The 21,817-nt window shown below is 34.7% G+C and overlaps 1 long non-coding RNA gene across 1 annotated transcript; it reads left to right on the top strand.

Moving 5' to 3' along the window:
* Nucleotides 1-3,979: 3,979 nt before the first annotated feature.
* Nucleotides 3,980-5,336, top strand: LOC128246620 (uncharacterized). The gene is made up of 3 exons (XR_008263296.1): nt 3,980-4,004; nt 4,778-4,904; nt 5,223-5,336. It is a non-coding gene; the product is annotated as an uncharacterized LOC128246620 (long non-coding RNA).
* Nucleotides 5,337-21,817: the final 16,481 nt, after the last annotated feature.

Here is a 21,817-nt window from a genome sequence, read left to right on the forward strand (position 1 = left end):
TCTAAATGCCAGCATTTAGTGGCATTGAAAGCTATACTTTGGTAAAATTCAAAATACCTTTGCTCCAATGTTTACCTGAACGACAGAGTGTCGCGCTAACGAACTATGTCTGTAGGTCAAAGGTCACGGTCACAGTAAATGGTCATTGGTTGGCTTTGTATCTTTGCTATGCTTTGGAGATTTTAAAATAACTTTGCACAAATGTTAACTTTAAGAAGACCTATGTTTGTAGGTCAAAGGTAAATGTCACAGTCTGAAATCATTGCTTGGATATTATATTGTTGTTGCTTTGGTTTGCTCGATAATACTATCATGCGTAGTTATTAATTTTTCGACTATTTCATTCAAGGTCAAAAAGAGGCTTTCTCAGAACTGTGTCATGACTGTGGCATTGATGGATTCGACGTGGTTCGACAAAAATATGTGCTTAATTAGGAATATATTATATCTTAGCTAGAAATGTGGTCTGATCTCACACACTATATATCTGTACTTCAGAACACAATGGAATCCATCATATGTCTACTTTTGATCATGTGTGTGTTGCTGCTCGGCACAAGTTTGACAATGGCCCAAATCTGGGATGACCCGAATAGTTGGAACCGAAACTGGAGACCAGATGATCCGAGTACGAAATGCTGCTTTTTTGTATTGTACAATCTTACAACGGTTTGCGATTTAATTCAGTATATAATTGTTTGGTTTAAACAATATTTATTTCGATATAATATTTACAATGAGTTTAGTTCTACAAATTTGAGCATAATCCAAATTAACAAAGACCAAATACGTAATGCATTGAAACAGAAAAACATGTAAATTATGAACAAAATAATAGTGTACACAGAATTGAGATGGAATAATTGTTTAGATAATTTTATGTGGCTATCTGCAAAAATATTGTCTTCAAATATCAGGAAATACGTACTTGTCTTAGTCAATGCTTATTACTGCTTTTCCAAGAGATATACTAGTTTGACCATTGTAGTTTTGAAGTTAAACAATGTTCAGTAACAGTTCAGGTTTGTGCAATGACAATTACGACTTTGATCACTAAGATTGACCGCGAAATCGTTCATACAAAGTCCATTGTGTATTGTAGTCTTTGTTGTTTCGTGACTGTATATGTTTCTAGATTAGTGCATGTTAGACCTTTCCTTTGGGCTTCTTAACAGGTTATTTGTTAAATATTTTTGCTACTATTTTTCGCTCTAGTTTCCATTGTACTATTTATCATTAGATATTTATTTCTTCTTTGTTTTACAGATCGAAACTGGAATTGGAACTGGTCGTTTTAGAGAGATATTACCTGGTTGATAAGCGCCAATGATCCTTGTGGGTGAAGTTTTGCAACAGGCAAACATTCAGCGAAATGTGCATTCCTTGTATGGAAATGAACTTGAATAAATTGAAAACAGTTTGCTTATCTTTTCATGCTTTAAATATATGGAGTTTCATTAGTAAAATCATCAGTCTAAGTATCAATTTGATATTTTAACTTGAAAACATCAACCCTAAGGACTACTTTTAAACTCGATTGTAGTACCAGTATATGATGTAAAAATCTGTTAAACAAAACTTCTACAAAGGAATACGACTAAACTGACTTCTGAGAGTAAGTGAGATTTAATATACATGTGTTATGAAAACTTTATGAAAAAAAGAAACCATGTATCATGAAACAAACTGTTAAACTTGGGAAATTGTTTTTAATGTTTGTACACATTTCTTTTGTTTACATTTTCGAACTTTCAGATATTCAGTCAGTAAATGTCGACCAGTGTAATTTTGTTTCTGTATGTATACCCTGTTCACTTTAAACAAATATATATGCATTAACTGTTGTTCTACGACACTCGTTAAATAACATATGATCTTACACTAAAATCAACAACTATCGTCTTTTGTTTTGTTTCAGTAGTTACCATAATAGTCACATGTGAATTGTGAACACCAATTAAAGATTAGTTGATTTGCCTTGATCGGTCCTGTAGTGTCTAAAATCAATATATGAAGAAATATAAGTAGTTTCTTTAACATATAGATGTTTTGCACGATCGACTTCCACTCAGTAACTAAATGGGAACGTATGAATCATTCATTATTTAATAATGAAATACATAATGCATAAACCAAAATATTTTTTAGATAACTATTTTTCGGGGAGCATTGCATTGATGGCTATAAACCAGTATAATTCTAAGATATTTTTCGGGGACAACTTTAAGACGCATTGGGGATCCCAACGGGTATGATGTTTTAGCAAAGAAAACATAAAAATACTAATAAGTCTCTAAACATAAGCATACAAGAAACATACTACATGTACTTGGCGACCGTGTTAGATTGCATTTATTTCACCTGTCGTCGGCGTGTAAATATTTCGATTTTGGCATTTACCTTTAATATTTTCAAATGCACCTTGGTCATTTTATAATGAAATTAGCAGTCAACTTTAACTAAGAATACAAATGTGTCAAACTTTATATCTACTCGTCCATAAAAATGATTTATTTTTAGACATTATAGATTTTATTTACTAATTATATTTACAGGAATAGGCGCGTCAGCTTAGTCTCACTGCAGTCATGCGATAAATAACAAAAAAACAAAGTCATGGCCAAGAAGAGCAAGTAGAAATCCAATCTACACACACGTTGGTTTTCGGATTGCCCCATTAACCATAACATTAAAACTGCATGCCTTGTGATCCCATATAATATTGATATCATTTGGAAAGTAGTTGATGATTAAGTACTAATATGTTAAACAAATGACCGTGAGTACATCATACATTAAGTCATTACAGTTTATACATTGTTCTTCATTTATTCATGAAATTGGACATACAATACATAATTTGCAATCTTTGAAGGCCAAACAACTTGTTTTTGTTTTTATATATATTCGTTCCGCAATTCTTACATTTTCACTTTCTGCCCACGGAACAGTTTCAAATAATACCAACACAAAATGGGGTAGCCAGGTATAACAAATGGACATATTTTTGCTCAGATACCTTAAGCTATTATAACAATGGAAACAATTAAGACAAGAGCAGCAATAAAAACATAAACTATGACATTGATCGTACGCTTAAATTAAAGGCGAAGAGGTTTTGTTTAAGATGACTTGAACACTAAAAAATAGCCATTAGGATGATTCAAAGCAAAAACTAGGAGGCATTGCGTTAAAGCTGCATTCTCAAAGAGTGAACGTTTTACAAACTTTTTTTTTGTCTTGGAACGAGCCAATTTCTGCGAAATTGCATGGAAACCAGTTACATAAGACTGCTGACAAAAATTAGATCGCAGATTTTTATATTCAAAGTTTTAAGTTCAAAGATGTTTTGTGCCGTTCTTTCTTAACCGTTAGTAACGGTTAAAGCCATAAAACATTAATTTTCGAACGGAAATATGAAAAACTGCGATCTGATCTCTTGTCATCTTATATCATTGGTTTGCAGAAATGAACGCACAAATTTGCTCTTTCCAAGACGAAAAATAAAAAGTTGTAAAAACTGTTTATCTGGGAGAGTGCAGCTATAATATTGAAATGTCCCATACAAATCGTTATTTGAGGACGTGCGGTATTAAGGAGATCCAGGCCTTAGGTTAGGCTAAAAGAGTAGTTTAACAATCAACAGTAATAACTACGTAATTAATAAGTATGAGAAACGGCGCAAAAATATAAATGAAAAGTGCATTTTTCCTGTAGATTTCTCTTCACTTGGCTTTTAATTACTGGACGAGTCATATCCTCAAGCATGTGCAGAAATGTTCCTTTTGATCTGAACAAGAAAATTGTCGAGTTAAGCATTTTATTTTTACTTGTGACAGCATGTTCTTCGGAAGTCCTTCCTAAAAGCCTCGTAAGAACGTGTTCGTATTACTTTTTATTGCAATATAGTGTTAACTTTCTGTATATAAATGTTGCAAGGAAGATTGACATGGCTTTATTCCAGTGGTGTGTATACACTATAGTGAAGGACATTTTAAATACAGGTACCATACTCATTTATTACAGTATAACTTATTCACTGTGCAGATTTTAATTATCGTTAACAATCGCAATAGATGTATAAGAATACAGAGGAAACTAGCAGACGAAAGCTTATTTCTATTACTGAAGTAAAAATGTTTTTGATCATGGCTTGAGGTTCATGGTATTTCTAAAATGTTTTATTTATACTTTTTTTGAATAACATACTAGTATGCTAAAACACACAGACAGTTCAAATACGCAATATGCACGCCTTTAAACAAGCCATGGTATGCTTTTGGTTTGCTGTAAACATACATGTAGACTTATACTGTGGGCAATTTTTGATGTTCGATTATTTACCAGTAGTTACTAGTAATCAAGGGCAGTTAATGGTACTGCAAGAGTATGACGTTTCACCATATTGGTCCATGCATTATTAAGTTACGCTTTGCGCAGATAAACATACTGTACATGTATAAATGGTCACTTGCTAAACATAAATCAGCACAGATTTAGAAGTGCAATTGTGACAATTTTAAATGTGACAATAAGCCATTAAAGGTTTTCATGGTAGTAGAATTGCCTGTTAAAGGCTTTCTAAAATAGGAGACAAAAGCAAACGACGATCACCAAAGAGAAATTAACGTGAATAATTAGGAACACACATACATTTTGGTAATCAAAAGCCTTCGGACACGTTTTCAATAATAATAATAATAATAATAATAATAATAATAATAATAATAATAATAATAATAATAATAATAATCAGGTGTATATTTCTTCGTTTAAGAACAACATGGATTTCACCTACTTACTACTGTTGACCATCGTCATGTTGCTACTAGCCACAAGTATAACCTTGGCCCAAAGCCAGGATGACCCTTACGCGAATAGTTGGAACAAGCCGGATGACCCTTGTACGAGTTACTCAATGTTGTAATAGTGACACTATTCAGTAATTATGTAGTGTGTTGTACATATTTCACATTTATGACCCATTCTGAAGAAGTCAAGCGATCTTTTCAGAACCGAAACATTGAAAAATCTCACCCGAAGACTCCCAATTGCATTAAAAATATCTGCCACGGTTTTAAATATCAAAACAAGTAGTCATACTATTCAAGCTTAAAACGAATTTTCAGTAAAACATTTGTTCAAGAAAGATAACATTCGTAAAGAAATAAGTGATCTTCAGTTTCTTCTGTGATGCGGTCCTAGCTATTGTTTATTTACAGACGGAGGGGAATGGCGAGATGTCTAGAGGAATGTTTCCTACACACAGACAGGTGGAGATAAGTGGCAGATAAAATGCAGCAACGTAGCAAACTTGTTCTTGTGATAAAATCTGCATCAATAAAATTATTTGAAATATTCAAAATTTAAGTTGTGTTTTCACAGACCAATATGTGTGCTAACAGGATACCAGCGAGAAGCGTGGTAAAACATGCTGAATAAAAAGTTACCTGAACTTGTATGTTACAAATATTTGAATTTGTATCTTTTTTAGTGTATTTATACATTCAAAACGTACAATAATCAGTGTAGCAATAATTTGTCTCCCAAAACACTTCACTACACCATGTGGATTGTTAATTGTCCACAAGTCAAGCATTCAAAAAGTTGAGTGGACACGATATTTGTATTTTGTGAGTTGAAATCCTCACAGTTTCACCATGTGTACTACCCAAGTTTAAAAGTAAGTTATTACCACCTTCTGGTGTAACTTGATCGATGTTTGGAATTGAATTACGGTAAGTGGTTAAGACTAAACCTAGTGCATGTAAACACTTGAGTTGATTTAAAGGAAATAAATATCGTGCAGTCGGGTCATTGCGGTCCATCAGGCAACCGCACACTCAATAAATATAATATACCTTAAGGCAATTAATCGAAAATGGTAAGACTTGAACCGATGAACTTGATGCTTATGTAACACTTGAACCGACGGAGAGGAGAGCAACACTAAAACATTAACTATGACCTTGGGATACTGTAAAAGGGTTTAATTTAAGATTATCTGAAAACTAAAAAAAATCGGCTACCGGTAAGATTCACCGAAAAAACAGGATACTTTGACACTATGGTACTTACCTTTTCTTGAATTGAAGAGTCCCAATCGAATAGTAGTTTTTGTTTATGTAACTGAGGACATAATGTATTAAGGAGTTCCGGGTGATCGTTTTTGCGGAATAGTTTCACAATGAACAGTAATTAATAAGTATGAGGAACGGCGTTAACAATATCACTGAAATGAGCATTTTTCATGTGCTCGTAGAATAATTTCTTAAAAACCAGTGTTTGTTCCATATTTCCCTACGTGTGGACTTTTAATTACTGGATATGGCATATCCTCTAGCGTGTGCAGTAATGTTCCTTTTGATGTAAACAAGAAAATTGTCGAGTTAAGCGTTTTTATTTTACTTGTGACAGCATGTTTTCGGAAGTCCTTCCTTAAAATGTCTCGTGAGAGCTTGTTAATACTTCGTTTTATTGCTATATAGTGTAAACTTTCTGTATATAAATGTTGCAAGGAAGATAAAAATGGCTTTCTTCGAGTGAGCTGTTAACAGGAAAGGACATTTTAAATACAGGTAATATATACCATTATTATTTGACAATTCATTTAGTGACTGCATATTATTAATATTATGTCTATAACAATAACAATATACTTAGTATGTCATACACTCTCGCAATAATATAAGAAAGTGAAGACTAGCAGTCGAAAGTAAACTTTGACATTTTTTTAAAAGCAAAATGGTCAACGCCTTGCATACACCTGGCGAAAGACACACAACATCGTTCGAAAATAGACATAAGATACATCACTATGAATTAAAAACAAGGGAAATGTAGGTAATCAAATTAAAGAAGAATGTTCTTTCTTAAAACTTTTCGTTACTGCGAAGTAGAACTATGGCTTATAGTACATATGACATTATCAAGGAAACATGACGTCCTAGCTTTCTGTGACTTAAGTCAATGGTGTGAGGTTCATGGTACTTATAAGTAGTTTAAGATTCTTTTTAATGAATATCATATTTGATTAGATGTCAAAAGCATTGAACGTTCAAATTTGCAATATACAATGCAATATTCAATCGTTTTACATAATCGTAGATTAGTACTGTTGGCAATATGTGATGTGTAATTATGTACCTGAAGTTATAGGTAATCAATAGAAGTCGTTTTGTTTATTCTCTGGTGGCTGCAAGACTGTGGAATTTTGCTTTGCGCAGATCGACATATGAATACAAGCTTATTTACGAAACAAACCCATTGGTTTATTTAAATCAGCACAATTTATGAACTGCATGACCATTTGAAACTTGACAATAAGCCATCAAAAGTTTTCGTGAAACTTAAATTGCCTGTTTAAGGCATCATGAGATAGGGTATAAAACACCCAAATTACCAAAGAATGTATGACCGACCGTAAACAGTAAACATATTTTATCATGCATGTATTTTTGAGGAACATGTTGATTTTGGCAGTCGGGAAGGTATTTTATTTTCAAGTTGTTTTAATATTATATTATCACAAATACATTTCTGCATTTTAGAACAAAATGGATTGTATCTACATACTTGTGTTGACCATCTTTATGTTGATGCTAGCCGCAAGTATAACCATGGCCCAAAGCCAGGATGACCCTTACGCAGGTTGCTGATATTTATTTTCAACCTTTTTTTTGAAAAATGACTCGGTATAGAAATGTTTTTGTTAAACAACTTTTAAACTGAAACAAAGCAATACTCTTTAAGAACGGAGTCTTTGAAATACCAAGCCTAAGATCGATTTCCAATTGCATTTATAACATTTTAGTGAAATGAAACATCTTCTGCCGGGTTTTTAACTATTTATAAATAAACGTTATAATATTCAAAATTGAAATTCAATTACACTGTTTCTACAAATAATAACAGTTCAATAATACAGTAAGTTCAAGAAGAAGTAAGAAAAATATAATCTAATGTTTTTAAGATGTTTCTGTGATGAGGTCTTAACTTCTGTTTTATTTACACTTTCATTTACAGACCGAGGGGAATGGCACTAGGACAAGAGAATGATTGTCGACACAAGGACAAGTGGAGATATGTGGCAGATAAACATGCAGCATCGTACGAAATGTTCTTGTGACTAAATCGACATCAATAAAATTATTTGAAATATTCCCAGTTGAATTTTTGTATTCACCGACCGTTTTGTCCAATTGAACGATAACTGTTGGTAGCACGGATAAAACGGCTGACTAAAATGTAACACGAAGCTGGAGGTCGTTGATACGGCGACCATGCATTTATGTTAGCCGCATTTAAATATATTAAAACTGCAAAATATTTAAATTCTTGTCTTTTTATGTGTGATAAAAATCTCTTCACTATACTCCATGGAAATTGTTAATTGTCTATTAGCCACCGCTGTCAGACAGTTGAATGGGAACGATATTGGTCCAGTGATATGAATGAATTTCCAAAAAGCTCGGTGAAAAGTTTCACCATGTGTTACAACCAACTCGATGTCTTTCGGCAATAGGAACCGAAAATCGGAATCTACCATCGGTATTAACATCTACCATCTAACATTTGACGAATTGATGCGCGCACGGGCGAATCAACCTGAGCGCTGTTAGCACTGCGTTGGTAAACGACATAATTTACATTACCTATCTGCTCTAATAGCTACGAAGAGCTGCGTTCTGCACGCTAAAAGAAGCGCTATCATATTCATAATATGTTTTGAGGTTAATATAGTGCGATTTAAGCTGCGTGTTTGCATACTAACGCAAATAAAACATAAAAAATGCATTTTTTAAATATCGACGAGTGAAAAAATGCAAATGAACGCATACAAAGTCAAAACAAATACATGTTTGTATCTGTGTTGACATTTTGGCCGCGGCCGGTGATCTGGATAATATCGATAAGAAATAGAATCTGAGTCATCGGATTCGGGCAGGTTTATTATCCGGAAATTAACCTGGAAAACTCGATAGAACCCGAAAATAATAAATCGTTTTCAAGTTGCATTACAATGCTTATTTTGCGTAAGCTATCAAACTGAAATGAATTAAATTTTAATATTTCATCTGATAATCAGTTTTTTGTTGATAGTTATTCATATAAATTATCAATAAAGTTTATATGTTTCAAATAGCCTTAGATCGGCTTTTACTTGACATTTTTTTTTTAAATTAATATGGTTAGTATATACTTACACAAAATAAATGACTATGTGGCTATGTCAAACCCTTTATTTCTAATAGTTCATACTAACAACCATTACTTAATGAATATTATACTATTTTACAATTAAACTCAAAGCGCTTAAAGCGTTGAAAGGCTTTTGGTTAGCTATGATTAATGAGATAGTCATGTAATGCCGAAAGGTACGGAAAGTTTGCGTAGATTTCTCTTTCTTTTTCTCAGTAATTTCAGCCAAGAGTCTTGAACATGTTGCAATTTAAAACCAGTGATATAAATATCTTCATTTTGTCCACGAGTGACATAGGTTGAGGGCAATATTAAGATATAGTAATACAACATGCAATATAGTCTTTGGGTGATTCGATTCTTTGATTTGTTTCAGTTATAATTATAATTCACGGGCCGATCTTTTTAATGTTTTAAAATTATGAAAATTTGATAAAGAAATCAAGGTGATAACTTTAAACTAATATCATAAAATACTATGATAAAAAAAGAAGCAGGATTCGATATCATAAAATATTATGATAAAAAAAGAAGCAGGATTCGACCGTCAGCAGACTTGAAGTGTCCACTATACACTGTACGACGATATACTGGGTTTTATTTAATATATGAAGAATTTATAACTGAGGTGGAAAATGTCAATATTGCAGCGGAAAATGTTGACACTAAAATAAAAGTCTTACAGGTTAAGTGAACACACTAATGGACAAAGTTTTATTTTTGTCGACACTTTACCACGGGAGAAAAACAAATAAGAAGCGCAGTGTGTACCAAAGTCCGCCAGACTTCGGCTGAAGCCTTAAAGAAATGGCGCTGTCCGTCAAATAATTTGATATAGTAGGTCACTGTGTCCGATTATAAACTTCGGGAAGAATCGGATATTTTTTATTGATAATCAAATAATCAACGTCGTGAATTTGTTAGCACACTTGTCCAGATGTTAAACGCACAGATTTGCTCAATTTATTGCCAGTGTTTTAATGGCAAGTGCCTGTGTGTTGGTATGTCATCATTTATTACGCGTATCGCCGATTAATTTTGAATATTCGTCGTCTGTGGGCTAAAACCAATACCCTGACAGCCGTTCATCATATATTCTGATTAAACTTTAATAACACGCATAGAATTGGCATACGAGTGTAAAAACGTAACTAAATATGTTTTAATTAAAATAATTATTTGAGTGTAATATACTAATACTTTACGGTAAATATTAAAGTGTATGCTACGATGAACGTTGCCTAGGTTTGAACAACAGCCGTTATAGAACTGTGTCCCAGCCAGAGCGCAACTAACATGAGCCAGGAAAGTTTACTATGACAAGAACAAAAAAAACATGTCCATTACAAGAAAACTGAAGTTTAACAATGACGATTTACGTAAGGATCCTTACACTTTTCCGTTGAAACTTGAAATAAAGAACTAGGGAGATTTGGCTTGTAGATGATACCAGCTAAAGCTGATGTTTTGTGAACTATGTCAAGAGCACATTGCAAAAGCAACTTCTGGTCAAAGGAGGGGAGAAATCATTACTGGCTGTGTCAGTGCCATTCAAGAATATGATAAATCAGAGGTCCACAAAAGGTCAGATTGTTAAAATGCTCAAGCAAATAAAAATGTTGATATACTAACAGTCACCATCAGGTAAAACCCTCTTGTCATTGAAGCAAGCAGAGCACTGTAAACTGAAATAGCTTATTACCAATGTTCATGATGTTGGCAAGCGAGGTGGACCTCTAAGTGACTAGAAATGGTTGTGTAATTGCTCTTTGGCATTACGGGGTTTAAATCGGTGTGACATACAGAAACACACATTGCCTCCTCTGATACCCTGCGTACAGTAATCAATGAAAGACAGTGAATACTCTATTCTTTACTCTTAGATATCTGAGTGGCGATAAACAGAAAATCATCTATATCAGATCTTTTGCAAATGGGAAGGTGACTGAGACCGTCTGTGCCATCCAAATACTACCGTTTATAGTTCAAGGACCTGCATATAATGGGCAATATATTAATATAGGATAACAGATTAAACATGTAGTTGCTGTGTCACTAGATTTATAAATTTAAGCCTTGTGTAAATTATAGTGCCTTCTCAACAAATTAAAATGCACAACAATGCATTTACATGCAATGTCAAACATTATGGGATTAAGTTCGGCTGATGTAGCCCTGTCATGGTGCATGCATTAATGACTTCTTTTCTGTAGTAGTAGGGGATCACGACATACTATATAAACCATAACAAAGTGAAAGAATCTCCCTTTGAGGCGCTGGTAACATGTCTACACTTTCCTTCAAAGGGAATTTTATTCTTGGCATTGTTGCGGCCGTGGAGGCTAGGTATCACATATATGACCATGCGGCTACTATCGACGTGGTAAGGGCTCATCGGGTTTTTTAAAGATGCACTGTTACTCCCAAATAAGGTTAACCACAATGAATTATACAATTGTTTAAATATACCAAAAATGATAGATAGATGTTTAAAAAATGATTCTTCTGAAGTATACCGAGTTTAATTTGACGGAAAGGCGCTGAAAACACGGTATTTCTGCCTTTTGAGAATCTTTTAGCATTCTCCAATCATTTAATATTTTTTGCGTTTTCAGCTATTTAATACACAGTTACAATCTTGTTATCAGTAATTCATATTTTCCATAAATGCAGTATTTAGTAATTAGTTAAAAGTATATCACTCAAAATATGTATTTATTATACATGTGTATGTATTGATTTTGAATAATAGTGTCACTTTAATTACCCGAACCGTTGGCAAGTCTGTAATTCTGATAGGTTTAGAGATATAGAAATTATCACAGGGTCATTGGACAGTTTATGTTGTGTTTGTTATGTTGATTAGGAAACTTGAAGTCATCACAAAAATGTTGTAAGCTGATCATCTTCTGTGTTTGTTCATCATTTTTCATATTTCTAAACCTTTAAAAGGAAAAGTAAGTCAGAACAAGATATATGCTTCTGAAAATGGGTAAGCGCGAAAACAAACATAATAGTTTGATAACACATTTAATAAGAGAGATTATTTTATTACCAATCATTTTAATATGTCTTTGTGAAATATTTCACATTTGCCAGTAAAATGCAGACAGGATCATACAGAATTCTTCCTTTACGCAAGTATACAGTTATAATCCTCCCCAAGGTCCAAATCAAATCCGAGAATTCCTGATGAAACTTCCCGTATCCAAACCAAACGAGACTTTCATACAGACAGTGATTACCAAACACGATATTAAAACATATAGTGTCGTTATTGCCTGTGGCCGGGGAGGGAAACAAAGGCAACTTTCGTTAACATTGCAGAAAATAATTTTAATGCAAGAATGTTGCACAATTCTAAAAAAATGAAGTGAGGTACAAACAATCTCAAACATTTATTGGAAAATGACATATTTAGATTGTGTGATAAAAAGCACAATTCATGTTAATTTCCTTAAACAACTATGGTAAACTTGTGATATGCTGCACGTCATTATTCACGTATTTGAAAGTTATGAAGACAGTTTAAAAGAGTATTCAAATCAATGTACATTATATACCATACGGATGGACAGAAAAGTTTCACTTTGCGATAGCTGTAGGCGTTCGCATTGCACCTGCTTGGCCGCCGCCGCCGCTCATGCCACTGCCACCAGAAGCAACCCCAGTAGCGGGTTGATTTCCGGTCACTTGAGGTTGTTGTGATCCAGGCGACGTTCCAGACATGGCTTGGGCGTTACGTATCATGTTCGCAAATACTGGCGACAGGGAGATAGGACATTCAACACACCCACAGCATCCTCTGTGCAAGGTCATTGGAAGATCAAAAACAGGCAGCACTCTCCTAGGCTCATTGGGAAGCGAGCAGCATTCAGCATCGCACGGACATGGTTCCTCCATAACCGGTATTGGTGCTCGCGGACGGAACATCCGGCGGAGACGAAGCGCCACTTGCATAATGTTTGACAAGAGACGCTGAATGCCGGACACTGGCGCTCCCATCACCATTGGCTGCATCTGCATTCCCATTCCCATTCCAGGCATCATCATTTCCGGTTGCATGCCCGCCATTGGCGACATCATACCCATCGGCGACATTGGAGGCATCATTTCCGGTTGCATGCCCGCCATTGGCGACATCACACCCATTGTTGGCGACATTTGGGGCATCATTTGCGGCGGCGTCATTGGCATTGCGCCAGTGCCACTGCCGCCTCCTGTAGCACCTGTTGCACGTTGCCCTTGTTGGTTGACAAACTCAACTTCTGGAACAATAGATTATCTGGTAATTGTTACAAAAAATAGTCCATGTGCCTTAGGCATTAATTATGTACTAGGATGGAGCTTAGCAATTATAAATATGGGCATTCTCAGTAGCAGATACAGATACCTACGCTGACCTTGTTGATTGGTGGCGGCTTAATACCGAAACAATAGCCGCAATCTTCCAGTGGATACAAATACTCATCTATTGTTTCAGTTCACTAAAAGTGATATAGCTCAACAATTAATACGAATAATCAACGTTAAGGCAATGGTTACACGATGATATGAACATTTTTTATAATAAATCCAAGGTTAACATGAATGTTTTGCTTGACACCCGGGTCCACAACAACGCTATGCGTTGAATACTGCTTTACCTGATTAATTAAAAAAAACACATACCAAACTCAACCATAGCACCTTGTGGTACTGGAAAGTTCTGAAGCTGAGGCATCACCGTTGCTATGGCAACCGACAAGAAAATAGTAACTTCGAGTTTAGCCATCTGTAAGAAGTAAATAATGAGAATTCTTATAGAGTGTCATTTCTTACATACCATAAATAATATTTACTTTCCGAAATACCCGCAGAGAAACGTGTCTTGCATATTCTATTCGCTTTTAACTAGTAGAATTTACAACAAAATTTATATAGATAAATACAGAAGAAACCATCGTAGATCAATCAAGATATGTATATGAACATGGATTGATGTTTTGTCGAAAAGAAAAGCGATTTCAAAATATTCTGATTCACATTTTGTTTTCCCTGGCTATTACTTGAAAGCCGATATTTAAATGTTCCACATGAAACATATAACACAATATTTCAGTGTGGACACGCATATGAACAGAAAACAGAGTACAAATTTATTTTCGGAACATATTATTACATCTGGATCAGAGAAATATGCTGTTGTAACCCATGGTCTTTTATGTTATTTTATGCATAGGCAGAATAAATCAGTCATGACATTAAGAGTACTAATATAATCTTATGTGTAATGAAAGTCTATCGCCCTCTTTAAAAATCGTGGAATTATGGACGGTACCTTCGTTGACATCCGTATGTGGTAATAAATGAACTATGTATTTAATCCGAGGGGCTGAAAGCGATAACTTATTGTCTGCCTTTTTACTCAATGCCACTCAGAAACTAAGAGCTAAAACCCCTTAAATTTGTAGTTTAAAACTTCTCAAATATAGTCAAATATCGAACTCAAATACCGATTTGTTTGTTTCCTATTCAACATTTACTGAACTACTTTCGGCTACAGCAATTAAATAGTCATGGAAAACCTACCTTCAAGTCTTATTCCTTCTCTAATTGAAAGCAGATCGTTTAATGCAGCAGGAAAAAAAACTTGAGTATCTCAAACATTTTACTGGCCAATTATAGCCAATGTTCGTGCTATGTTTAACTCTTCCGAAGAATGTAAAACACGTTTGTTGCGGAATAGCCCTTTTAAAATCATGTTTAGCTGCGTTTTTCACTCTGAAAATAATTGTAAATGAACGCTGATTTGTTTTCACTAAAACGTATACAAACATTGCTTAAAGGTGAACGTTTCACATATTTGAACAGGGACTACGTGTGTACTTGTAATAAGCCATTAATGTAACCAATCTAAGTGGCGGATACAGGAATTGACGTTAAAAGGGGTGTAACCCTTTTACATGCGCCCCTACCTCAAACCGAAAGTATTATTCATAAACTATTAGCGTGGGGGTTGAGGTTACTCCCTCCAGATAATTTTAACAATTTGTAGTGGGAAATGATGCATAATTTTGTCTTAAAGTGTTTCAAAGGTGCTTTTGGTGGCTTATTGCGAACGCCCCGTTTCCCGCCATTAACTTAGACATATGTATCTACATGTATACCAGTATCATGGTCTTCAATTTTCATGACAATTAACTTTGTTTTTACTCTTCATTTTATAGAAGCAGACACGCATTCGCTTGTTAATAGACTACCCATGAAAAAATACATTCGGCCTTGGTGCATTACAGTTCAGTGAGGGTTCTTAAATGTTTATTACTGAATTATGTAAACCAAATACGTTTAGGTTATATTGCCTTCATAGTGGCGAAAATAGAGCCTGTTGATGCTTACATGTTCTTTCTTTTGTTGTGATGCCATTGCTTCATAGGGATCCCAAAGACAAATTAGCGATATCAACAGTTGATGCTAATGGCATAAATGTCTTTGTAAGAAACATATCTGGAAGAATTTCTTGGTGATACACATGGAGTTTATCTCAACTCTGTGCGACATATTAAATTGATTACCATGTATATGTCCAAAAATACAGTGTTCAATTGAGGTAAGCGTTTAATTCCCCTATGACACTCATTAACCTTACCCTAAATGAAATAATTCACTTTATCTCGGGTTTATTATCAAAAGCGTTTTCCTTTCTTAATTTCTCCCACCTTTTTTACTTAAGTTAGCAATGGAGTACTGTGTATGTTTTTTTTGAATCTTTTTGTTTGAAAACCTTTAAGAATATTCTACACGACATTTACTTTTTATTGAGCTTAAAATATTTTTCTTTGTCAATGATGTATTATGATATTATATGGCTGGCGAGTCATGTCGAACGGCTGTTTTTACATGACTGCATGGTAACTTAAAACGTATTATTTTCCCTCGCCACTGTGGCTCGCTATTAGTTTTGTTCGTACACAGACACTATATTTCGGACATAAATAAGGTCAATTATAATAAGCATATTGTTTTAGAACCTTTGCTTTATTTACAGAAGACTGTTTAAAAGGGGCTATACATCGTATGGTGAAAAGCGAAAAAAGAAGAAAATTGTCGAAAACTGATTTAAACTTGGTATCGATGTGTACAATGCATTGAAAATAACTAAAACTGAAGTACCACATATTTTAAAATTAATTTATTTTTCGCAGTTGTTTCGTATTTTTCCATTAAAAAAGAAGTATTTCTACCTAGTAGAATTCATTCTTATGTGTGATTGGCTAGTCTATGTTTGCACGTGATATAACCAAGTTAGGTAAATAGCTTTAATATTCCAAACGTTAAGGGTAAGCCTTCGTAGAATAGTGGATACAATACTGGTATGCAGTTTTGGCGACACCGGTTTGAACCTGGTCTCCGACTCGATTTTTTTTAAATTTTGGTATTATTTTACAATTATGATATCAAATAGTAAAACCTCTTATTAAATAATTGTCCTGAGATTAGCTACAAAGAAAACTTTGTTTAGTGCCAATTTTGTGTATAGTCCCTTTAAGAGAAAGAATAATGTTTTCAGAGAAAACTGTTGTTTTTTTATTACTCAAGTAGCTTTTCCCTCAGGACAAAGTTTCCGGGATAATTGTGCAGATCACGAAATCATCGATATGGTCGCAGCTTACAACCCTCGGTTTATTGAACTTCTTGAAAATGAAAACGTTGGCCGCATGATCTTAAACTTCTAGACATACAATTGTATCAGTCGAAATTGGAAGCTGTGTTGTCAATATTTTAGTTTACACATCTATTCAAAATTATGTCAAAATATAGAGAAATGCTGCTTAAGCGATATCCTGCCTTTTGACGATTTCACAGTGCTAAGTATAGAAGAAACGGTCAGATAGGCTTATTTAAACGGCTGTGAGATAATCGTCTGTGAACCACAAATGATAGGAGATTGGTTCTGGTCTTGAAATTTAGCACTCTCGATTTCCTACGCTACGCCACCGTAGGCGCATTTCTGACGTCATTGCGTCACAGGGTCCATTTGCCTACAATGCTATTTTACATTCTAAAATGCAGCGAAAAATGCCTAAAACTGGGGTGGGCGGTGGCGAACATATCTCAGTATCCTTGCACTTGCCGCGGCTGGGACTAAGTTTGCCATTTAGGGAACGCTCTACCCTACAAGATGCGCCTGTCGGGGTGCGCGGGATGATATTTGGTCACCGGTTTCCAACGCGTCAGTGTATGACCAAAATCACGACATTTCAACGTACCCTAACGTACCCGGTACGGGAATGAAATCTCGACTATTTCTCCGGAACCACAAATGATAGGAGGTTGATTCTGGTCTTCAAATTTAGCACTCTCAATTTCCTTCGTTACGCGACCGTCGGCGCATTTCTGACGTCATTGCGTCACCGTTTCCATTCGCCTACAAGGCTATTTTTCACTCTAAAATGCAGCGAAAAATGCCTAAAACTCGGGGTACTTAATTAGTTCACTCATTTATAAAGTTTGACTTAAATAATACTATTTTGATATTTGACTTTTGTCTCAATTCCTGTTTAATTCTTAAACAAATATGACACAAGATACGTTGTAAGTAATAGCAAGATGACATTAATTAATATCTTAATGATAAAGAATAGACGGAGTGGGCGGAGCTTACGAGCCCATTCTTAATAATGTCTATTCAGGTAATCTAACTGTCTTAGATACAAACTCATTGGCTGACAACTTTTTCAACGCAAAATCTGACGCAGGGATTGTGTTGCTGATGAGCGACAGTAGGCGGACCTTCAAACATCCGCGAAAGTTGATTTCTTAATGATTTAGCAAAGAACTTATAATAACTTATCTGCGATTTCATCGGCTGTAAATGTAGATTGTATTCTAATGGCAGTGAATGTTAATTTAATTGATTTTTTTATTTCAAGCGGCCAGCTGATGTTTGTAAGGTCTTGAAAGAAAGGGAAAGGATGGATGTCATTGAATATTGATTCAGCGACTGTGTGATACATTGAAATTTCAACATTTTCTCGTTTGATTTGATATCTTGACTGTAACAGATGAACTCTCTTTGATTTTACTGTAAATTATCCATGATATTAACCGAGTGGTTTCCTTGGTTGTTTTGCCAACTTGATAACGGACCTCATCTCCCGTAAGCTTCCTAACAAACGGTTATTCAACAGCTATTAATTAATTTATATATTTTCAATATAAAAGAATACTCGATTTGTATTATTGGCAACAATGTGAAAACAAATAAACGTGAAATCTAAAACCAACAAGAACATTTGATGAAATTGAATTTGGTAATTCGGTGTCAACACAAATAGAGACTCGCTAGAACCAATTTCAAACTAACCCCTATTCATATAATATCCCAATACACTTGAACGTACAAATCGGTCTGTTCTACGATAGGCGAAAAAACACTCTGATATACGTTAACGCTGAGGACTATTACTTATCGCAGGACTATAGGATGCATGTGGACAAAATGGATAATTACATTGATTAGCATAAACTTTACGTTGTCAAAATTTAAAAGTTAAATATTTGTCGTGAAATTCACATCCTAGCACATACCTTATTACGATATTTTTTGCACACTATCTTGATTGCGATTCTTCACCAACTCATTCAGAGACTTCTAGTGGTGTTAGTCGCTCTAGTTATTACAGGATATGCCAGATTAAAAATGTTGGCAGAGGGGTTTGTGGGTACTCCACCAAGAATATTTTAACAATTTTTAGTCTGAAATGGTAAATTTTGCCCCCCCCCCCCACAACCCCGAAAAAAAAGGTAATTACAAGTCTTCAAGTGTTGAAACGACAAACGTTATGGCCGCAATAAACTAAATTGTCATCTGAAAAGGGCATTCATTTTTCAGCATAAAATAGTGCGGTTATAAAATCATTAGCATAGAGCTTCACATTCAACCATCAGTCCGTCACTGCAACGATCGAATATTTAATTTCCCATATTTATTCCAAAGTAAGGGTAACTTATTTCGGTTCTTCTTTGGTTAAATAAACGAACCCCATCTCGGAGGGCAAGACCAAAATCCAATCTTACCAAAGTTGGTCTCGATTAGGCGAAACTATGGGACATGGACAACCTTCATTTCCCCTTTATAACAATACCCGTTCACATGGCGTTATTCTGGATGAATGGGTCATTATAGCCGGCCCAAGTTCTTCCAAAGTCATAAAGATGGATCCCGTCTAAAGGCATGACAACCTGGCACCAATAACCCCCAAAGTAAGGAATTATTGGACAGAACACTTGCAATAAGCCAATTTGCAAGAAAAGATTTTGTGTTGTCGTTTACATAATAACTTCGTACAAACAAAATTGAACACTTCTGAGACACCCATTCACTTTCGATATCGTTTGCAGATATGAGATAACGACTTTAACAAAGATGAACGATTCCTTTCTAGGATCTCCTAGAGTGTCTTCTATTGAGCTATCTAATAAGCTCCTTTAATATATTGATCAAAATCTACATACATAAGATCTTTTAAGCGCTGCCAATTTAAGAACCAGAAATTGGTCGTTTATTACCATCAAAAGTTTAGTATAACATTGAACTGTTTCTTAACTTGAATGGAATATCGTTGACCATTGCATACCATGGCAGTCAGTGGTAAAGCCATTGACCAAGAAATGGATTTTGTTCGGTCATTTTTAGTATAAAAAGCTTTTTATCCGAACCTTTTCGAACTATCCCAAAACTGGGTACTTTCTTTGGCGTAATAAGCATTAAGATATATAAAGTTTTAACTACAATAATAAAGTACAACATAAAATGGGAACGCAACAATTTCCATCATTAAACATTTAGACTCCAATTATTTATCCTTCAACAATAAACTCTGTAGCGTTTACGTTCGGACGTGCTTGAACATCGATTTATAAAATGTTCTTCAAATTATGACCAAGGCATTTACGTCATGCGCTGCAATGAACTCATCCTATATCATAATCACAACGTGTTTTTCTTATTGATTTGTCCGAGGTACAAACTTAATAGAGGGCTGAAATTTGTTGTCTCTTTGATGCTTCAGATGTTACCGTCAGATGTTACCGTCAAAAGAAAGACACAGTATGGGCTGGCTATTTTATTCCATTTATGAACACATTTTTAAAAGATTGAATAGAAAAACTACGTTTCTTCCTTGATTCAATAACTGTTAAACATTTGTTTAACATTAATCCATACGCCATCGGTTCCATAGCAAATAAGGTTTATGTCTACAGATTAAGGACGTGAATAACCAAAGAAAATATTTACTTTGACAAAACCTATTCTAAAAGTGGAGTTGCTTTCTCATTCCTATCGGGTTATATAAAACAATTTAATGCAGTACAAAAAGTTTCATGGCGATCATTTATTTCATAATTATCAGTATTGAGTTACGAAGGTTTTGTTTTGTTTACATTGTTATTTCCATCACACGTGGTTTCACTTGTTCTTATATGTCACAATCTGTGATATGGAACACAGCAGAATGGTTTTAACGTTTAAACAAAACTATTGAAATGCCTTCCAAAGCGGTTGCAGTCGTAATTCTACTGAAAGTAAACAATATAATATTCGCTGTTGTATTGGACTAAATTGGTTGAAGTTCGTGAGTATCTTCTGTCTACGAATCTTGTGCACTAGGTTGATCGAGATTGTTGACCATATCATTCAGAGAACACCTAACGGTGCTATATCTCGTGTGGCGGCCATAGTATTAACTGAATTGTTCTGCGACAGTAATTGCCTTGGTTGGCTCGTGCGATGACCAGAGTACGCACTGACTTGTTTCGCGTAGAGTGGCTTGTGTTATGGTCAGAGTATACACTGACTTAACTCTCGGACTTTCTGTTGTTTAGGTTTGCTGTTATATATTTGGAGGACAAGAAAGAAGTTAATTATGCATGTTGTAATATCAATTAGAGTGTTATCTTCGAAGGACAACGACATAATCTGAATTCATTATTTGGGTTAAAGTGCAGGTTTATATTTATAGAGGTTCCGCTGAAAAAAAAAAATCAAATGAAATGAATATTTGAGACAGGAATCGTCGAACATATTTTTTTGTAATAGTTAAAAGTAACGAATCAAAATTTAGATAATGACAGTGGCACAGAAATGTTGGTGCATTTTAGTTAACTCCAAAGGAAGCTTCATGTGAAGTTTAAATAAAATTGACTCGGTAGTCAGTAGCTTCAGAGGAAATGTATTCTTAAGCAAAGGAGGAAGTCGGTCATTTTGATGATGTTGTTGGTGGTTGTATGTTGCAACGTCTTGTTGTTAGTTACTTACGGAAGCTTCTTTTAAAATTTAATTTCATTTGGTTAATAGGATTCAGAAGATGTCTTTTAAGTACGGACGCAGGACGAAGACCGTTCCTAAATAGCTCAGGTAAGCTAAAAAAAAGTGCCGAATTCAATATCTCAGCATGGAAATTGGCAGAATTCCGATTGAAATTGGCGTACATATGGTCTATTCTTTTGTTGTCAAATTGTATCATTTTCGTCAAAACAAATTATTATCATCTCTGTCTTACCATTTGTGCTCTAGTCGGAAGTCAATATCAAATAAATGGGTGTTATCATACAACTGCATTGCTTAAAA

This window comes from Mya arenaria, chromosome 9 (genome assembly GCF_026914265.1).
Source record: "Mya arenaria isolate MELC-2E11 chromosome 9, ASM2691426v1".
NCBI classification, from domain to species: domain Eukaryota; kingdom Metazoa; phylum Mollusca; class Bivalvia; order Myida; family Myidae; genus Mya; species Mya arenaria.